This window comes from Schistocerca serialis, chromosome 6, assembly GCF_023864345.2.
Source record: "Schistocerca serialis cubense isolate TAMUIC-IGC-003099 chromosome 6, iqSchSeri2.2, whole genome shotgun sequence".
Taxonomy (NCBI): Eukaryota; Metazoa; Arthropoda; class Insecta; order Orthoptera; family Acrididae; genus Schistocerca; species Schistocerca serialis.
Window position 1 is genome coordinate 394,383,548 of NC_064643.1, and position 15,310 is coordinate 394,398,857.

A 15,310-nucleotide genomic window follows, 5' to 3' on the forward strand; every position below is an offset into this window, starting at 1 on the left:
TCCCACCTACTAACTTCATAGAAGTTTTTCTGCATATGTTGTGGGACTAGCACTCCTGCAAGAGCACTTTCCAGAAAAAGGCAAAGGTTCCAGGATCGATACCCGGTCTCGAACGTAGTTTTAAATGGCTGTCATGTTTCAGGAAATGTGTTGCCTGATTCAGGAAAGCGATGATATTCTTTACTGTTTATTACTAATGTCCGTCATCATACAACTCAGTAAGCAAACCCTATATCTTTAACCATTAAGAAAGTGGCTCTGAAGAGAGTCACTTACGGCGCTGATGCCAGCCATAACATATGTGGACGTTCTTCTATATCCTGATGCTGCTGCGAACTATAGAGCTGACATCGTAAAAAGACGTGCCTGAGAATCATCCTATAAGGAAGAAATATCGCACTTTCCATCACCCAGCCTTAGATTTCACGAAGTAGGATAAGTCGGTTTCAAGATTGCATATGGTAGCCAGAGTTCATACTGCACCATCGCAGGACTATTTCTTTCTATGACTAGAACGTGTTCTTCTAGACGAAAGTGAAGTCTCTGCACATTCATTATGTAGCCGAATATTTTTGTTTTTATCAAACGGGAAAAAGTAGAGAACGATAAAAAGGCTCAAGAATCATTGATAGAGAGGTTCAAAGAATAAGTGTCATATAACGATGTTACTAAACTGCAGAAACAGGTATCCAGGTTTAGAGACTGTTGCTGAATATTCGCGGACATATTATCTGAATATAACGATAACTCCACAAAACTATGGTATTCATGTAAGTTTACAGGTGACTAGTAAATATTGTATCATGATACGCTTCTGTGGGGGCTGATATTCCAAGAGGCAATACATTTCTCATCAATCACGGACCCGTGTTTAACTGTCAGTCATTTGTGTAATTCCACGTTAAAACAGTTAGAACAGCATGTACCGCATCTACATGTAAGACCCCTTTCCTTCCTTGGCTCTCGGAGAGCGGGAATACGACACTGAGGCCAGGCCTCAAGATAACATCTGCCCTCCTTGCCCCCGACCCTCCTCTCGGAAGAAAAAAAGTGTGTTCGGTCATAGGTCCAGAGGTGTAGCTGCCATCTGTAATAAATAAAACTGAGCGAAAGGATCAATAATTAACTTGAACGGGAGTCATGACACGTCCGCCCCGAACAAATTCAACGAACAATAACGAATATGGTTCAAATAGCTCTGAGAACTATGTGCCTTAACTTCTGGGTCATCAGTCGCCTAGAACTTAGAACTATTTAAACCTAACTAATATAAGGACATCACACACATCCATGCCCGAGGCAGGATTCGAACCTGCGACCGTAGCGGTCACTAAGTTCCAGACTCAAGCGCCTAGAACCGCACGGCCACACCGGCCGGCAATAACAAATACAATGGGATAAAAAAAAAAGGTAAGCTTTGCTCCTTTTAGATGTAGAAGGATCGTGGTTAGATTCCCGGTATCTCCTAAGGTATTTTATAAAGTAAGGTGGTATGAAATGTGGTCCACTCACCCTTTTTAGGCCAATCGTCAGGAGGCCTAATCTGCGAGTAGCATTTTGTTTCTATTGTCTAACTTGTTTATTAAATTATTCTCCTATTTTATTTTTCGATTAGCAGGGCAGATCGCTTGAAGGAAAAGGGGTTAAGATGGTGATTTAAAGGCAAGTTTAGCGTCCTGGGCCTTTGGTGAAACTCCGAGGTGAAGAGACACGAAAGTACTGCGATATTACTCTGATGGGACACAACCTGGACAGTAAGACGCCACTCGGTTGCATAAATACTTCCATACTGCCATAGTCACGCTTTCTAAAACGGAGTACAGTAAAACAAAATTAATTATCAGTAATTGGAGCGAGTCACAGTGTAAACTGTTGAAAGTTCGATTTATAGAAACGGTTCCTGAAGTAGTTATCTGTTGATATATTAAGGAAGACAGCATGCAGTGCATGTAGCTGTTGAATGACAATTATTTCAATTGTGATATTCTGTGGAATACTGTACACTATATTTAATTTAAAAGCAATTACTATAATGACATGACAATAATGGACAAAGTTAAAATATGTATTCAAAAGTTACATTTAACAAACTAGATATAAACACTGCTGCATATAAATATTGTTGTTTGTATTAAAAAATTAAAATTGTCGTATACTGAACATTTATGTGGTACGTCTACTCCAACCGCTGCGTACTTTACCAGTTATTTGCTACTGTCACCAGCACCTACAACGATATGGTCCACAGCAGGCAAGGAGGCATTACCACGTGTTGCTGATGTCACGGCTATATTTTCAACCTTAGCTACCGAGATTCTTATGTCCGCTGATATTCTATCGCATACTTTCTGCTTATCCGGATTAGTGACATCTTAAACATTGATCCATTATCTGCACATGAGCTTTTATTATTCACTTCATCTTTCCAACAGAAAATCCTTATTAATTTCAACCTCGACAAATGATGTCGATGCTGGAATCCTTTTCATCTTTATCCATCCGTTCACAAACATCCCCCATTTCTATAAGGCTCGAAGAAGCCTCGAAATCTGAATCTTCTATTCCTTCAAACTTTGTTTCTTTGTTACTCTAAAGATTATTCCACATGTCTGAACGGGCACAGTGTTAAATTCACTTCAGCTGCTCGCCAAGCTGAGAGTGTTGTGGTGTCACCGCCAGACACCACACTTGCTAGGTGGTAGCTTAAATCGGCCGCGGTCCATTTAGTACATGTCGGACCCGCGTGTCGCCACTGTGTGATCGCAGACCGAGCGCCACCACAAGGCAGGTCTCGAGAAACGGACTAGCACTCGCCCCAGTTGTACGACGACTTTGCTAGCGACTACACTGACGAAGCCTTTCTCTCATTTGCCGAGAGACAGTTAGAATAGCCTTCAGCTAAGTCCATGGCTACGACCTAGCAAGGCGCCATTTGTAACACTGCATGTACCTGAAGATAGAGTCTCACTTGTATCATCAAGAATGCTGTATACCAAAGGACGATATAAAAGTTAAGTGTTCTAGTAGCTACGTTCTTTTCTTTATCACATTCATTACGAATCCTGTTTCAGACCTTTCTCTAGCCTAAGAGAGATTACGCGTGCCTTTCGGCTACTTCAGTGTGGCGTAGCTGTCTTGTTACGCCACAACAAGTGTCATTCTTAATACTCTAAGCTTTTTAGTTACATTATAGTGTTTCCTGTATTGTATTAACCATTGTCTTTTGTGCTCAGGAACAACAAGCTGTTATTTATCAAATGTCTTGCGTGTGTAACGCTCGCAGTTGAAGCGATTGGGATGGGAATACATATGTTCAAAATTTTACAATAAATTTGTCACATTAAATGTCCCAGACTGAAGAATGAATCGCAGATAGAATAGGAAAGCGGTGTCTCGCCTGGTTATGGACATGTGATACGAATCACATGTGACAAATGGCCAGAGAAAACCTTGGTGTACCATTCTCGGTGAAGAAAGAGAAGAGGAAGACTGAATATTGCCAGGTCATGTGGGGATAAGTAGACCACGAAAAAAAAGTGAAGCAGAAGAAGACTAGAAAGAATGGGAAGGTAGAAATCGATGGCCACCTATGTGTGGGATGTGGCGACAACTATGGGAACACCACAGGGTGAGAGAGTTAGTCGCGAATGACGTCCGGCAAAGTGAGGCGGCGTTTCACTTTGTGATAAAAAAGACCGCCCACGTTATCGCGAATTCAGAGTAAGTGAAGTCTGAATTAGTGAGGCTTTACTGTATAGTTTGGATTGTAGATAATCGTATTAATAACAGCAAATTATTAACGCATCTTTAAAAGTAGGAAAGTACGGTGTAGAAAGGAATGTATACTCAAGAAGGGCCAAACGGCGGTGCATACAGGGGGAAGAAAAAATGTCGCACTTAGGGTCACAATGCGATTTCTCATCCAGATTTTTTTAAAAAGTTTACCTAGCAAAAGTAAATCGGGTTGCCGGAGAAGCTAGCAACCCTGTCACATGGTGCAGCGCATCGGTATGTACATAGGAAAGTGTATCACTCCTCAATACCGTATCGGTCGTCGTAGCTCAGTTAGTAGACAGCTGCGACATCAGATCCACCGGCACCATGGAGCTATGAGTCGAGTCCTAGTCCAGTTCTTTTTTTTATTTTTTAGATGTCTGTTTCCAAGTTCTGGTCATTTATAAGCCGAACATCATTTTGTCACAAGACAATAGACTCAGACATGACGGTGGTATCCATTACACTGATGCAAGTGTGTGATAACTGCCAAGCGTGCACCCATAACTGGTCCTGTCAAGTTCACGTAGGGCAGCTTCCCAACGGAGTATACAGACGATGAATACGTCGACATGCTTGTGGTGGTGGGTGCATCTGATAACCAAGCTGCATCTACTGCTAGTGCGCATGCTGAACTGTACCCTCAAGGAAGTCATTACGATGAGATTGTGTTTCGTTGACAACGGCTTCGGGAAACCAGTAATCTTCGTCCACAAGTAACAGACAGAGGACGTCCGAGAAGTAGATGTACTCCACAAACGACGTCATTCCTGAAACCGTTCACCAATCACGTCAGTAAATTACCCGTGATTTCGCAAGGCAGTTCCAATATATCAAAGATTCGGTGTTGAGGTGTCCCACGATGAGAAAAAAATTGTTCATATGGCTCTGAGCACTATGGGACTTAACATCTGAAGTCATCAATCTTCTAGAAATTAGAGCTACTTAAACCTAAGTAACCTAAGCACATCACGCACATATATCCCCGAGGCAGGATCGAACCTGCGACCGTAGCAGTCATGCGGTTCCAGACTGAAGCGCCTAGAACAGCTCGGCCACTACTGCAGGCCACGATGAAGAACTGCATCCATATCGCTATAACTTATATTAACTCAATACCAACGACCATCAGACCGTATTCGACGAGAAGAGTTTTGTGAATGGCCTTCGCACCAAGTGAAAGACGAACATTATATAAATAACGCGGTACGGGCTGACGAATCTAGCTTCACTCGTGAAGGTATTTTCAACCTTCACAACAGCCGTTATAGGTTGACTCTTTTTCGGATAAACCTGTGGGCTGGAATCGTTGGATTTCTTTTGGACCCTTACCTATTGCCGGACAAGTTGAAGGCGCCACTGTATCTTAAGTTTTTTTACAATGCTTTGCCTGACTCATTAGAAAACTTTCCACCTGGTGTTCGGCGACAGCTATGGTTTGAGCATGATAGTGCGCCGTACTTTGGAATGAATTTGCATTACTATTTAAATGTAGCGTTTCTGGAGAAATACATTGGTCGTGGCGGTCCAGTGTTACAGCCTTCAAGGTTCCCGGGTCTTAATCTACTAGTATTTTACTTGTGGGGCCTAATTAAGGAACAAATTTATGGCACTTCACTTACGAATGCACACGACCTAATGGCTCGCGTGCATGCAGCTTCCGCGATGGTGAATACAGATACGTTGCGCAGGTTTCAGCGAAGTATGATCCAGAGGGTGAAAAAGTGTTTGGAAATGCAAGGTGGTCGCTTTGAATGTCTTCTACTGTATAAATTAACTGGCCGTCAAACGCACAGTATGGAGTTATTGTGCGTTACATTGTGTATTTTGTACCGTTGTACCATTTGTTTCTTTTTGGAGTCAGAGAATGTTACTGTATAAACAATTACTTTCTGTTGGCTTTAATTGTCTCACGGACGACACTTACTGGCCGTTTACATCTTTAAGAAGTTCATTTTATGTCTTAATGTTTAAATAAAATTAACAATAACTGAAAGAAATGTACAAGATACCGTAATGTGGAATTGCAAGCGGAAACAGTTCCACGCACCAAAAAAAAAAAAAAAAAAAAAATTTAGCGCGAATTCCATGATAATTGCACAACGTAATGCAGACTTCCCGCTGCCAGTTTTTATATTTCATTCCTATTAAACCTTTTGTCTTAAACTGGCGTGAGTAATCGCATGCCGTCCGCCAAATGCGGCATTTTTTCTTCACCATGAATAAACAGCCCGCCCAGAAAGGCAAACCACGGTTGGTGGTCGACAGGAGGAATGTTGTGCTCACTCCGCTTCCGATGTCTCTCATTCAAATGGAGTGACAGCACAACCTAGCTGTTTCATGTCGCAGTTGCTGACTTCATTACTGACGGTGACGACCGGCTGTTGCGCTCGATTTTCTTGCAGATCGTTCTGGCATATTTGCTAGATGGCTGATGTTCTATGACAGAGGCACAGTGAACACATTCCGTGACATTTTTAACTTTCGTCAGGAACATATATTTTGAGACCCGATCGCCGGAAAAAATCTTCCTTGGGTATCCGGTAAGTCGAGCAGAGTAACCTGAAAGCAGCGCCGACACACATCAGACACAAATCACATATACACTCCTGGAAATGGAAAAAAGAACACATTGACACCGGTGTGTCAGACCCACCATACTTGCTCCGGACACTGCGAGAGGAACCAGGAACCGCGGTGTTGGCCGTCGAATGGCGCTAGCTGCGCAGCATTTGTGCACCGCCGCCGTCAGTGTCAGCCAGTTTGCCGTGGCATACGGAGATCCATCGCAGTCTTTAACACTGGTAGCATGCCGCGACAGCGTGGACGTGAACCGTATGTGCAGTTGACGGACTTTGAGCGAGGGCGTATAGTGGGCATGCGGGAGGCCGGGTGGACGTACCGCCGAATTGCTCAACACGTGGGGCGTGAGGTCTCCACAATACATCGATGTTGTCGCCAGTGTTCGGCGGAAGGTGCACGTGCCCGTCTACCTGGGACCGGACCGCAGCGACGCACGGATGCACGCCAAGACCGTAGGATCCTACGCAGTGCCGTAGGGGACCGCACCGCCACTTCCCAGCAAATTAGGGACACTGTTGCTCCTGGGGTATCGGCGAGGACCATTCGCAACCGTCTCCATGAAGCTGGGCTACGGTCCCGCACACCGTTAGGCCGTCTTCCGCTCACGCCCCAACATCGTGCAGCCCGCCTCCAGTGGTGTCGCGACAGGCGTGAATGGAGGGACGAATGGAGACGTGTCGTCTTCAGCGATGAGAGTCGCTTCTGCCTTGGTGCCAATGATGGTCGTATGCGTGTTTGGCGCCGTGCAGGTGAGCGCCACAATCAGGACTGCATACGACCGAGGCAGACAGGGCCAACACCCGGCATCATGGTGTGGGGAGCGATCTCCTACACTGGCCGTACACCACTGGTGATCGTCGAGGGGACACTGAATAGTGCACGGTACATCCAAACCGTCATCGAACCCATCGTTCTACCATTCCTAGACCGGCAAGGGAACTTGCTGTTCCAACAGGACAATGCACGTCCGCATGTATCCCGTGGCACCCAACGTGCTCTAGAAGGTGTAAGTCAACTACCCTGGCCAGCAAGATCTCCGGATCTGTCCCCCATTGAGCATGTTTGGGACTGGATGAAGCGTCGTCTCACGCGGTCTGCACGTCCAGCACGAACGCTGGTCCAACTGAGGCGCCAGGTGGAAATGGCATGGCAAGCCGTTCCACAGGACTACATCCAGCATCTCTACGATCGTCTCCATGGGAGAATAGCAGCCTGCATTGCTGCGAAAGGTGGATATACACTATACTAGTGCCGACATTGTGCATGCTCTGTTGCCTGTGTCTATGTGCCTGTGGTTCTGTCAGTGTGATCATGTGATGTATCTGACCCCAGGAATGCGTCAATAAAGTTTCCCCTTCCTGGGACAATGAATTCACGGTGTTCTTATTTCAATTTCCAGGAGTGTAATACTGCACCTCTTCCAGTGCACTTCTTCCAGCTGTTCAGTAAGGTAAAATCAATCCCATAGTGGCCGAGATCTGTGAAAGGGAAAATAAGGCTGAAATGGGCTTCGAGCAATCATTTGTAGCAACATTAACTTTCCGAACTTTCTGATAGGACGTCCAGTAATGCCGGGGATTGTGTAAATGATTCCCTGTAATAGAGATCAATTGACATAGTAATAGTTTGAAACTCCCTGGCAGATTAAAACTGTGTGCCGGGCCGAGAGTCGAACTCGGGACCTTCGCCTTTCGTGGGCAAGTGCAAGGTTCGCTGGAGAGCTTCTGTTAAGTTTGAAATGTAGGAGACGAGGCAATGGCGGAAGTAAAGCTGTGAGGAAGGGGTGTCAGTAGTGCTTGGGTAGCTCTCTTGGTAGATTTAACGAAATTGCTTTTAATTTTCGTTAAAGAGTAAATTATTATTATTTTCAGTTACTTAATTTGCCTTTCTTTAACTTTCTTCTGTAAGTACGAACTTTGTTGTAGAACCTCTCTCTTATTTACGTGTGGAAATAAAAAATTTCAATTTCAAAAGAATTACGTACATTTAAAAATTACGTGAACTCATATTGACTGATTAAGAATATTCAGTTGAGAATTAAGTCCTTTACATCATTCGGCCTTGGCACACATTTTCTAAATGCAGTGGATTTTTTGTTAAATATTTACTGAACTCTATCCCGGCGTGAACTATGGAACACAAGATTATCTCTATTAGCAGAAAATGGTTAATTATTGCCAAGCCGACATTTAATTATCACTGATCAAACCTACTTCGCTATACATTTAAGTTATTTGAAAGAACCAAAATTGTTAAATTTCAATGTTAACTAACATTAACTATCCGCCTACGAATGCACAAACGTATAATTAGTTTAAAATCAGGATTACTGTAAAAGAAGAACAATTTCTTAGTTCACTGTTAATTTTTATCTATCTGTTCCCGATTTACGGGTTTGGTTGATTTTCCTTTAGCGGAACAATTTTTTAAATGTGCCGCCGCTGCAAATCGATCGGTCGCGGCACAGCCCAGCAACACCGCTAAAAATGCTGAAAATTCTTAAAAGAAATTTTATAGATGACATGGGCAAGCTAATTTACATTAATAATACACACTTTTGATAAATTCTGATATATTTAGATCAAACAATAATTCAACTCACATCAATTTGTAACTTCTGCTCTAATGGCGACTAAGCCCAGACAGAGACAAAAGAAGTCTACGCATTCATAAATCGCTTCAACACAGCTTCCTATCGCATTCAGCTCTACACAGAGAAGACCAAAGAATACGCTGTACACGGTTCTTTTATACTACTGCTGACTATTAACATTTCTTTGTAATTTGACAATATTATTCTCCTCTGGCTAATTTTACATCTCTGTAGTCGCAGATACTGACACATTTCACAATCACATAATAAATATAGAAAAATTACTATACTAAATACAGAGAGAATATTACTACAAAAATATTACGATAATAACAAATGTCTTTTGTTCAATAATTACGGTGTATACAACTTGCTCAGATCGGCGTATATGGTACAAATAAACTCTTGTGCATTAATAACGTGAGTTTGCCAGGGAACGTTACATAGAGCAATTGCCCGCGAAAGGCAAAGGTCCCGATTTCGATCGGCCCGGCACACAGTTTTAATCTGCGAGGAAGTTTCATATCAGCGCACACTCCGCTGCAGAGAGAAAATCTCGTTCTGTATAGTAACAGTTTCATCGGCGTATAAGTTTTTGTTTAGATTTTCAGTGTGGTCATTAGTAAAAACTGTAGCGCTAGAGACTGCCTTCTCTCTCGTATATACACATACATTTCTTCATTCAGTTAAATTGTTAAGTTTCCTTAGTCGAAAAGTCCACAAGAACTGGGGTGAGCAATCAAGCAATCTCTTGGCAACTCTAGAAGAGGAGCCTAAATGTGTAGTACCTGTCACACGATTTCTGTGAGTAACATTAGCAGTTTGTTAAGTATTCGTTGAACTGCAGAGTATAATTCAGCTGTAAATATCCATCACTAATCAACGATGTGTTTTGTGCTAGGCAAATCTGGAAGTCTAGCATTATCAGCACCTTGCATTAAATACTTTTATATTTTGTTATTCTCCCGTCGCAACGAAAAACGCCTTTGTTTTAATGATTGCCACTCCAATTCCCGTATCATGTCGGTGACACTATCTCCCCTATTTCGCGATAATACAAAACGAGCTGCCCTTCTTTGTACTTGTTCGATGTCATCCGTCAGTCCCACCTGATGCGGATAGCACACCACACAGCAGTACTCCAGAATAGGGCGGACAAGCGTAGCGTAAGCAGTCTCTTTGGTAGACCTGTTGCACCTTCTAAGTGTTTTGCCAATGAATCGCAGTCTTTGGTGTGCTCTACCCACAATATTATCTATGTTATAGCTCCAATTTGGGTTGTTGGTAATTGTAATCCCTAAGTATTTAGTTGAATTTACAGCACTCAGATTTGTGTGACTTATCGCGTAATCGAAATTTAGCTGACCTCTTTTAGTACTCAGGCAACGGCCTTGCCGCAGTGGATACACCGGTTCCCGTCAGATCACCGAAGTTAAGCGCTGTCGGACGTGGCCGGCACTTGGATGGATGACCATCCGGGCCGCCATGCGCTGTTGCCATTTTTCGGGGTGCACTTAGCCTCGTGATACCAATTGAGGAGCTACTCGACCGAATAGTAGCGGCTCCGGTCAAAGAAAACCATCGTAACGACCGGGAGAGCGGTGTGCTGACCACACGCCCCTCCTATCCTCATCCTCAACTGAGGATGACACGGCGGTCGGATGGTCCCGATGGGCCACTTGTGGCTTGAAGACGGAGTGCTTTTTTTTAGTACTCATGTGAATAACTTCGCACTTTTCTTTATTCAGGGTCAATTGCCACATTTCGCACCATACAGATATCTTATCTAAATCATTTTGCTGGTCGTTTTGATCGTCTGATGATTTTACAAGACAGTAAATGACAGCATCATCTGCAAACAATCTAAGACGGCTACTCAGATTGTCTCCTATGTGGTTAATATAGATCAGGAACAAGAGAGGGCCTATAACACTTCCTTGGGGAACGCCGGATATTACTTCTGTTTTACTCGATGACTTTCCGTCTATTACTACGAACTGTGACCTTTCTGACAGGAAATCACGAATCCAGTCGCACAACTGAGGCGATACTACGTAGGAACGCAGTTTGATTAGAAGACGCTTGATAGGAACGGTGTCTAAAGCCTTCTGGAAATCTAAAAGTATGGAATCAATTTGACATCCCCTGTCGATAGCACTTATAACTTCATGAGTATAAGGAGCTAGTTGTGTTTCACAAGAACGATATTTTCTGAATTCGTACTGACTATATGTCAATAAATCGTTTTATTCGAGGTACTTCATAATGTTAGAATACAGTAAATGTTCTAAAACCTTGCTCCAAATCGACGTTAGTGATATAGGCCCGTAATTCAGCGGGTGACTCCTACTTCCCTATTTGGGTATTGGTGTAACTTGAGCAATTTTCCAGTCTTTAGGTGCGTATCTTTCTGTGAGCGAGTGGTTGTATATAATTGCTAACTATGGAGCTACTTTATCAGCATACTCTGAGAGGAACCTGACTGGTATACAATCTGGATCGGAGGCCTTGCCTTTATTTAGTGATTTAAGCTGCTTTGTTACACCGAGGACATCTACTTGTATGTTTCTCATCTTGGCAGTTGTTCCTGATAGGAATTCAGGAATATTTACTTCGACTTCTTTGATGAAGGAGTTTCGGAAAACCGTGTTTAATAACTATGCCTTAGTGGCACTGTCATCAGTGACTTCACCGTTGTTATCGCGCAGTGAAGGTATTGATTGTGTCTTGCCACTGGTGTGCTTTATTTATGACCAGTATCTCTTTGGGTTTTCTGCCAGATTTCGAGACAGAATTTTGTTGAGGAAATTATTAAAAGCATCTCGCATTGAAGTACGCGCCATATTTCGAACTTCTGTAAATCTTTGCCAATCTTGGGATTTTGCGTTCTTTTAAATTTGGCATGCTTTTTTCGTTGCTTCTGCAACAACGATCTGACCCGTTTTGTGTGCCATGGGGGATCAGTACCATCACTTATTAATTTACGTGGTATATATCTCTCAATTTCTGTTGATACTATCTCTTTGAAAACATTTCACAACTTTGCTACACTTACATGATCAGATCGGAAAGAGTGAAGACTGTCTCATAAAGGCGTTAAGAGCATTTTCGTCAGCTTTTTTAAATAGGCATACTTTGCGTTTCTTTTTGATGGTTGTAGGTGTTACGGCATTCAGCGTAGCAGGAACTGCCTTGTGGTCGCTAATCCCTGTATTCGTCACGATACTTACTATTTGTCCAGGATTATTTGTTGCCAGGGGGTCAAGTAAGCTTTCGTAAACATTTACGCTTCGAGTGGGCTCATGAACTAACTGTTTTCTGAGAAAGCATTTGGTACAATTTCGGATGACGTTTTACGCCTGCCGCCAGCTTTAAACGTATAACTTTTCCAGCATATCGAGGGTAGATTGAAGTCACCACCGACTATAACTGTATGAGTGGGGTACCTATTTGAAATGGGACTCAAGTTTCCTTTGAACTGTTCAGAAACTATATCTTCTGAGTCGGACGTCGGTAAAACGATCCAATGAATAGTTTAGTCGGACTGTCAAGTATAACCTCTTCCCATACTACATATTTCGTAGGAACAATCTATTTCAATTTCACTACAAGGCAAACTACTTCTGACAGCAATAAATACTCCACCACCACCTGTATTTAATCTATCCTTTCTGAACACTGTTAGATCGTTTGAAAAAATTTCGGTTGAACTTATATCTGGCTTTAGCCAGTTTTCTGTACCTATAACTATTTGAGTTTCAGCAGTGCTCTCTATTAGGGCTTGGAACTCTGGTTCTTTCCCAACACAGTTACAATTTACAACTACAATACCAATCGTTTGTACAACTACCTTACTGTGTTTTACCTGCCCACTTTCTGACGGACGCCCCTTCTTTGGTTCCCTGAGACCCTCTAACCTGAAAATCCGCCCAGTCCCTTCCGCACAGCCCTGCTAGCCGTATAGCCGCCTCCTGTGTGTAGTGGAATCCTGACCTATTAAGTGGAACCCGGAAACTCACCACCCAATGGCGCAAGTCAAGGAATCTGCAGCCTACACGGTCACAGAACCGCCTGAGCCTCTGATTCAGTCCCTTCACTCGGCTCTGCACCAAAGGATCACAGTCGGTTCTATCGACGATGGTGGAGATGGTTAGCTCCGCCTTAATCTCGGAAACAAGACTGGCAGTCTTTACCATTTCCTCTAGCCGCCCGAAACCAGACATAATCTGCTCCGATCCAAAGCGACACACGTCATTGGTACCGACATGAGCCACCACCTGCAGTTGGCTGCACCTTGTACTCTTCATGGCATCCGGAAGCACCCTTTCCACATCCGGAATGACTCCCTCCGGAATGAGCACGGAGTGCACAATGGCTTCCTTCCCCTCCTTGGCAGCCATGTTCCTAAGGGGCCCCATTACGCGCCTAACGTTGGAGCTCCCAACTATCAGTAAACCCACCCTCTGTGAATCCCCAGGCCTTGCTGGCCGAGAAGCTTCCTCTGGAAAGGGGTGGATGACTGCATCCGGGTCAGAGACATCGTCAGCCACAAATAACGCCCGAAACCTGTTCGTCAAACGAACCCGGGAGGCCCTACGATCGGCCCCACGGAAAGATTTTCGCTGTCTGCCAGACTTTGGAATGATCTCTCACTTGACCACGGGTGAGGAGTCAACCTCAATCTTTGCAGTACCCGAGGAGGTCACAGCAGTTGACCGATCGGAGGGCACGTGGGACGTGCTCGACGTCCCTCGCATCCCCGCGTCCGATCCCCCACAGTGACGCCCCTTGGCAGCAGCCTCAAGCTGTGTGATGGAAGCCAACGCAGCCTGAAGCTGTGAGCGAAGGGTCGCCAGCTCAGCTCGCATCTGTAGACAACAATCACAGTCCCTATCCGTTACTGCTCTCCTCCTGTTTGAAGCTCGTACAATAGGTAATTAAATGATTAGTAACACAATAATGCAGACATACATCACAGTTTTAACAAAGTAATCTAAAGTTACTTTCACAGTACATCTTTCTTCGTCGCAGCACTAGGAGGGAGAGCGTGCCCAGAACAACGCGTTGCCTGTCTTCTTCCCTGGGGAAAGAACCCCGATATTCATAAGCTTTTTTCCAACCTCTTCATCTCCGAAAAGCACCTGCAACCTACGTCCTCAGTTAGCTGCTGGGTGTATTCCAAACTCTGTTTTCCCCTACAGTGTTTACCGCCCACATCTCCCTCATGTACCGTGGAAGTTATTCCATGATGTCCTAACAAATGTCCTACCATCCTGTCCTTTCTTTTTTGTCAGTGATTTCCGTATATTCCTTTCCTCGCTGATTTTGTGGAGAACCTCCTGGTTCAGTACGTTATCAATCCACCTAATTTTAAAACATTCTTCTGTAGCATCACATCTCAAATGTTTCACTTCTCTTCTTTTCCACAGATCATGTTTTAGTACCATAGAAAGCTGTGCTACAAACGTACATTCTCAGAACTTCTTTCCTCAAATTAAGATTTATGTTCGATATAAGTCGAGTTCTTTTGGCCAGGAATACCCTTTATGCCAGTGGTTTTTTGCTTTTTATCTCCTCCTTGCTCCGTCCATCATAGTTTATTTTGCTGCCTAGGTAGTAGATTTCCTCAGCTTTATGTTTATTAATAGACTTCTTTTGGCCAGGAATACCCTTTATGCCAGTGGGTTTTTGCTTTTTATCTCCTCCTTGCTCTCCATCATAGTTTATTTTGCTGCCTAGGTTGTAGAATTTCTCAGCTCTATCTACTTCGTGATCACCAATCCTGATGCTAAGCTTGTCATTTCAGCTTCTTCTGATTATTTTCATATTTCCTCGATTTGTTCTCAATCCTTATTATACACTCATTAGATTGTTCGTTCCATTCAGCAGATCGTGTAATTTGTTTTCAGTTTCACTCAGGATATCAATGTCGTCAGAGAATCTTTCCATTGATACCCTTTCACTTTAAATTTTGGTTCCACTCTTGCAACGTACTTTCATTTCCGTCATTTCGTCTTCGATGCATAGAATGAACAATAGGGGCCAAAGTTTGCATCAGTTTCTTACCCCCTTTGTAATAAGAGCACTTTGATTTTGGTTCAATTAGCTCTGAGCACTATGGGACTTAACTTATGAGGTCATCAGCCCCCTAGAACTTAGAACTACTTAAACCTAACTAACCTAAGGACATCACATACATCCACGCCCGAGGAAGGACTTCGAACCTGCGACCACAGCGGTCGCGCAGTTCCAAACTGTAGCGCCTAGAACCGTTCGGCCACTCCGGCCGGCACTTTGTTTTTGGTTTGTATATATTGTACATTATCTTCTCACCCTATGGCGTACCAGTATTTTCGTCAG

The 15,310-nt window shown here is 43.6% G+C and overlaps 1 pseudogene; it reads left to right on the forward strand.

Annotated features, from left to right (window-relative positions):
• The first annotated feature begins 10,331 nt into the window (after window positions 1-10,331).
• Window positions 10,332-10,449, forward strand: LOC126485291 (5S ribosomal RNA; annotated as a pseudogene).
• Window positions 10,450-15,310: the final 4,861 nt, after the last annotated feature.